We start from the raw sequence: 6633 nt of genomic DNA, 5'->3' as shown, positions 1-6633 counted from the left end.
ACGTTAATAAAAGCCCCTAGGTCCTCTTGCCCACACGGCATCTCAGCTGGCCCTGTCACACTAATGGGCCAGTCATCAACAACTGGTTAGTGGCAAAACCAAACTTAAGAAGCCTGGGTGGATACATTTTGTTTGTCCATGCTCTTCAATCAGATGACTTGGAGGGTCCTGAGGCAGAGGGACGTACCGCAACTGGCCTATCTTCTTAGGCGATAATGGTGGGTGCAGTGCGTCCCGTCCTCTCCTGGAGTTGGGACACCTTCAGAGTGATGGAAATAAGGGGGGGCCAACATGACCTGAGGGTCCTGGTATATCTTAGCGATGTCCTTCTCGTAGTTGTCAATGTACAGCCGAATCATGGCCCCTGCGCTCCCCGTGCCACTCAGCCGAAAGATGATGCGGGAACCATCAGCAAAAATGAGCCGCAGGTCCTGATTCCTTGAAACGCTTCCATCCACTGGATCACTGTATTCAAAGTATCAATTTTCTCCACAGTGTAAACTTTGTCACCCACTGAGAACTGCTTCCCCACGAAGGAGCGGTCAGAAATCAGGGCCTCCAAGTCCTTCATCATTTTGTTGGCGCCCTCAGCCTCCACCTCCTCATAATCGTACCTAGTGAAGAAATTCCGGCCATACTTCTGCCAGTGATCTTTGAGAATGTCCTCCACACTCTGTTTGCGGGTGGCTAGAATGGAGAGCCAAGCGAGGACAGCCCAGAGTCCATCTTTCTCGCGGATATGATCAGAACCAGTCCCGAAGCTCTCCTCCCCACAGAGGGACAATTTGCTCGCATCCATCAAATTCCCAAAAAACTAACAGCCCTTTGGGGTCTCATACAAAGCAATCTTTGTAGCATTAGCCACCCGGTCCAGGGCCCCACTGGTGGGCATGCTCCGGGCAAAGCCTCGGACCCCGGTTTGCTGGAAATACGGAATGCTGAACATGTTGGCAGCAATGACAGCTACGGAGTCCGAAGGGTTCACAAAGAACCCATACTTGCCCAGAATCATGTTTTGATCCCCATCTCCATCAAAGGCAGCCCCGAAGTCGTGCTCTCCTGTTTTCATGGTCTCCACCAGGTCAGCGGCGTAGGTGAGGTTGGGGTCAGGGTGGTGACCTCCGAAGTCCTCCAGAGAAACACAGTTAACCACTGAGTTGGCAGGGGCACCCAATTCTTCGCAGAGGATCTTCTTCACGTATGGTCCCACAACTCCATGCATGGCATCGATACGGATCTTCAGTCGGTTTGGACCAGAAAGCAGTTCTTTCAGTGCATTGAAATCAAAGATGTTCCTCAGCATGGTAGCATAAGCTTCCACGGAATCCACAATTTCCACTGTGAATGGTTTGAACTTGTTTTCCAGGTCAAACTGCTGCTTTCCCAGAACCCCAAGGTCTACTTTCAGGTCAGGGCAAATTGCATATTGTTCAATTGTCTTGCTGATTTGGAAGATTTTATCCGTTATTGCTTCTGGAGCAGGACCTCCATTGGAAATATTAAATTTGATTCCAAAATCTCCATTGGGCCCTCCTGGGTTGTGGCTGGCTGTCAAAATGATCCCACCAATGGCTTTGATCTTTCGAATGATGCAGGATACGGCAGGGGTGAAAAGGATTCCATTCTGCCCGATAACCAAGCGACCAATCCTGTTGGCTGCGGCGATGCGGACGATGAGCTGGATGGCCTCCTTCATGTAGAACCTGCCATCCCCGCCCACCACCAGGGTGGCCTCCTGCCGCTGCGCCGGCTCCACCGTGGAGATGATACTCTGGATGAAATTCTCCAGCAGTTGGTGCTACTCTGAAACACTGTCACCCGCTTCCGCAGCCCGCTCGTGCCCGGCTTCTGGTCCGGGTACGCCTAGGTCTTAACCGTCACAATCTTCACCATGGTGGCGACTTGCTTCCTGGGGCCGGAGCTGACTCTGCTAACTGTGGGGCAGCCAGAGCTGTGGCTGCTGCTGCTCTGGGGTGAGGGTTCGGACGGGGGGGGGGGCACGCCAGCTCTCTCGCCTGCGCTCGGCCCTCCTCCTTAAAAGGACAGGGGACAGGGCCCTCCCTCCGCCGCTGGCCCCACTTTTCAGGTCCCAAGTGGGAAGGGAGCGCCCACCTCCAGGCCTCTAGTGCAGTGGGTCGATGTTGTATTTTTTAAATCGGAAAACTTGGAAGCCAGAAGACAGTGGAACAGCATTGAAAAAAAAAGTACCGAAAGACACTTAAGTATTGCAAAAGTCAGGATTTCTTTTTTTTATTTTTTAGAAAATATTTATTTATTTATTAGATAGAGAGCGTGCACCCAAGTGGGGGAGGGCAAAGGTTGAGACTCTCGAGGAGACTCATGGGTACTGGGGCTGGATCCCACGACCCATGAGATCATGACCTGAACTGAAGCCAAGAGCCAGATGCTTAACTGACTGAGCCACCCAGCTGCCCCAGGATTTCTTTTTTATGGCTGAATAGTACTCCATTATATTTGTAGAGATGTGCCACATTTTTTGCTGTTTTCAATGGAATACTATTCAGCCCTTAAAAAGGAAATCCTGTCATCTACAAAAATATGGATGGACCCTGAAGGACAAATACCATATGATCTCATTTATGTGGGGTATGAAAAAAAAAAAACAGAAAATTAAAAAAAAAACAAAAACAAAAACCTCACAGATACAGAGATTAGATTGGTACTTACCAGAATCGGGGATGGAGGGTTGACAGATTTTTATGGTGATAGATATTCATGAAACATATTATCATATTCATTCTGCAATATATACTTACATCAAATCATTTTATTATACACTGAAAATTAAGGTTATCTGTCAAATATGTCAATTTAACGACAATAAAAATAGCACACAGTAAGGTTTTATTTAACTTATTAACAAGGGAACAACAGGAAGATATAGACAAGTCAAAAGATCACATGGGAAATGGAATATTTTTGGTCAGTGGGAGAAAAGGGAACAATGAGATAAGGTTTTCTAATTATTACTTTAAAACTTGGTTAATGTCCTAGAGCAGGGGTTCTCAAACTGGAGCATACGACAGAGAAACTTGGGATGCTGGGCTTCTCTTCTAGAGTTTGTGATTCTTAGGTCTGGAGTGAGACCTAAGAGTGAGACCTGAGGAAATTCATTTCTAACATGTTCCCAGATAATGCTGCTGATGATGATCAGGGAGCCAAGCTTTGAGAACCACTATACTCCAAGGAAATGCAGCTGTAAGCTTTGGGGTAGACATTTCCGCTGGTCATGAAAGAAAATCATCATACCTTACTACTCTCTATCAGTAATCTTTAAGCTTAGAAAATTGTAATATATTTGGTTCCTAACTGAATAAATGGTGGGAGAAGCAGAGCTATGTTTCCTTAGAGAACAGATGTCTAGCACATTAAAAGTCATGCAGTCATCTTTTACTTTGTTTCTTTCTTCCTTTTTTTTTTTTCTTCTGAGAGAGAGAGAGAGAGAGAGAGAGACCATGCGTAGAGAGAGACCGTGCATACGTGCACGCTAGAGCAGGGCGGGGGTGTTTAGGGGTAGAAGGAGAGGGAAAGAGAGAATCTTAGGCAGGGCTCAATCTTACAATCCTGAGATCACAACCTTCGCTGAAATCAAGAATCGGATGCGTAACTGACTAAGCCACCCAGGTGCCCCCTTTCACTTTGTTTCTAAGCTTTGAATAATATTTCTGATCACACAAATGTATCGTTAGATCATTTCTTCTGCACTGAGTCATCCAAATTGCCAAATTAGAGATTGGTCTATATCACTTGGGATAATAATTTCTAGTAACAGGAAAAAAGCAGTGAAGAGAAATATTGCCAACCTTCTGTGTTATCCTTTATAGATTTCAAAGGGTTTCTACAAGTGTCGTCTCATTTGACCTTGTCATAAGCCTATGAGATAGTGTGGCTTTATCTCATTTTCTTAGAATTAAGTAACCTGAGCCTCAGGGAACTTAAGTCACTTGCTCAAGGTCACAGTGAATGTGGAATGTGTCATTTGCATGGAATGAAATTTGAATGAGTCCTGAAGTCAGTGAGGATGTGGCTCTGGCCGCAGCCTTGCTGCCTCATAGCCTCTTGTCTTCTTTGTTGTTTTGTTGCTTATTCGGTTTCACAAAATGAAAATCTTGCTCATTTGCCCTAGCAAACTGGGACCTCTTGAAATACCTTGGCTATTAAAATCTTCTCTGTATAGAAGAAAGGGCTGAAGAAAGTTTTTTGTTTTTTTTTTTCTTCTTCTAAAATAGCTGGGAGTAGGTGCACACGGGTGGCTCAATTGGTTAAGCCTCTGCCTTCGGCTCAGTTCTTGATCCCAGGGTTCTCAGGATTGAGTCTGCTAGTGATGATGAACATTTTTTCATGTGTCTGATAGCCATTTGTATGTCTTCATCATCACTAGCCATCAGGGAGATTCAAATTAAAATCACATTAAGATACCCCTTACACCAGTTAGAATGGCCAAAATTAGCAAGACAGGAAACAACATGTGTTGGAGGGGATGTGGAGAAAGGGGAACCCTCTTATACTGTTGGTAGGAATTCAAGTTGGTGAAGCCACTTTGGAGAACAGTGTGGAGATTCCTCAAGAAATTAAAAATAGGGCGCCTGGGTGGCTCAGTGGGTTAAGCCGCTGCCTTCAGCTCAGGTCATGATCTCAGGGTCCTGGGATCGAGTCCCACATCTGGCTCTCTGCTCAGCGGGGAGCCTGCTTCCTCCTCTCTCTCTGCTTGCCTCTCTGCCTACTTGTGATCTTTCTCTGTCAAATAAATAAATTGAAAAAAATATTAAAAAAAAAAAGAAATTAAAAATAGAGCTTCCCTATGACCCTGCGATTGCGTTACTGGGTATTTGCCCCAAAGATACAAATGTAGTGAAAAGAAGAGCCATCTGTACCCCAATGTTTATAGCAGCAATGGCCATGGTTGCCAGACTTTGGAAAGAACCAAGAAGCCCTTCAACAGACGAATGGATAAGGAAGATGTGGTCCATATACACTATGGAATATTATGCCTCCATCAGAAAGGATGAATGCCCAACTTCTATATCAACATGGATGGGACTGGAAGAGATTATGCTGAGTGAAATAAGTCAAGCAGAGAGAGTCAATTATCATATGGTTTCATTTATTTGTGGAGCATAACAAATAACATGGAGGACATGGGGAGATGAAGAGGAGAAGGGAGTTGAGGGAAATTGGAAGGGGAGATGAAACATGAGAGACTATGGACTCTGAAAAACAACCTGAGGGTTTGGAAGGGGCCGGGGGTGGTGGGATATTGGGGGAACCAGGTGGTAGGTATTAGGGAGGGCACATATTGCATGGAGCACTGGGTGTGGTGCAAAAACAATGAACACTGTTACGCTAAAAAGAAAAAAAAAAAAAAAGGATTGAGTCTGCTGTGTTGGGGGGGTGTCTGCTTCTCCCTCTTCCTCTGTCCCTCCCCACCCCCGCCACCTCCCCATCTCCCCCCACCCCCGGTCATGCTCGCTCTCTCTCAAATAAAGAAATAAAATCTTTTAAAAAAAAAAAAAAGCTGGGAATATACATCTCTAAAAGGGGCAAAATATAAGTCTGTGTCAGAAATTGCAGCCGCCGATTCAGAACTTGATGAATGTTTATCTCCTTAGTGAGAAGTTCTTTTTGACCACTGTGTTCTATCGCTCACCAGCCTGCTAGACTAGATTCCAAAAAGCAAATTGTAGCTACTGGCTGGTCTCCAGGCTCTGGTGACAGGACCACCCCTGCTGTGTCATGACCTGCCTTTGCCCAGGGCTATGACCCCTTTACCAGTCTGAACACGCAGTGCGGTAGGCTGGACGCCCCGTTGCCTAGCAATAGTGTCCTTGTCCATTGCCAAGAGATGGTAGAGGGACGATGGCTCTTCCTTCATAAGGCAGCCAGCCCCTCCTCTCTCTTGCTCACTCTCTCCTCTCTGCCTTTCTCTCTTCTGTTCTGTACGCCTGTCTCCATGTCATCCCACAAGCGAGGGGCTGGCATTTTTGAAAACCGATGAAGCCTTCCAGCCAGGGAGGGAAGGACAGGTCAGCGCTGGGCTAGCCTCGTCTTCTTCCCTAACTGCCTAAGGCTCCCCTGCCCCCTTCCAAGAAAGGAGATACGTGTGTGCATGTGTGTGTACACCAAGGCACATTTACATACAGGTCACTGAATGTGTGAACCAGAAAATCCTTGTCTACTTTTACTGTCCCTATCACGTTGCTGCTTACCCTCTGGGCTTTCACCCAATCCTTTTTCTGTCCCCAATTCCCACTCTGTCCTGAGCAGAGGAGGCAGAGCTTAGAGGGTAAGGGCATAGGTCTGGGGCCAGACCACCTAGGTTCAACCCCGTCTCCAGTCCTTATGGGTGTGTGACTTCCAGCAAACTAATCGTTCCTCAGTTTTCTCATTTGTAACATAGGGATGGCAACAGCATCCACTGTCGTGAGGATTAAATAAATGAGTGAAGAATTTAGGACCATACCCAGCACGTGGTAAACTTGAGCCAGCATTTGGCTCAGCCATCTGGAAGCACAGAGACTCAGACCAGGTGGGATCGCATAGAAGTGAACGACATCATTCCTAATGCGTTGATGACATACCTATTGTGCACTGGGCATCATCCTGGTCATATGA

General features: G+C 46.3%; 1 pseudogene; it reads right to left on the bottom strand.

Annotated features, from left to right (window-relative positions):
• On the bottom strand, positions 1-1896 carry LOC122906846 (annotated as a pseudogene).
• Positions 1897-6633: the final 4737 nt, after the last annotated feature.

The sequence above is a fragment of the Neovison vison genome, chromosome 5, assembly GCF_020171115.1.
Source record: "Neovison vison isolate M4711 chromosome 5, ASM_NN_V1, whole genome shotgun sequence".
In the NCBI taxonomy this organism is placed as follows: domain Eukaryota; kingdom Metazoa; phylum Chordata; class Mammalia; order Carnivora; family Mustelidae; genus Neogale; species Neogale vison.
Note: the sequence above shows the minus strand (reverse complement) of the source record. Positions and strands in the feature narration are given on the sequence as shown.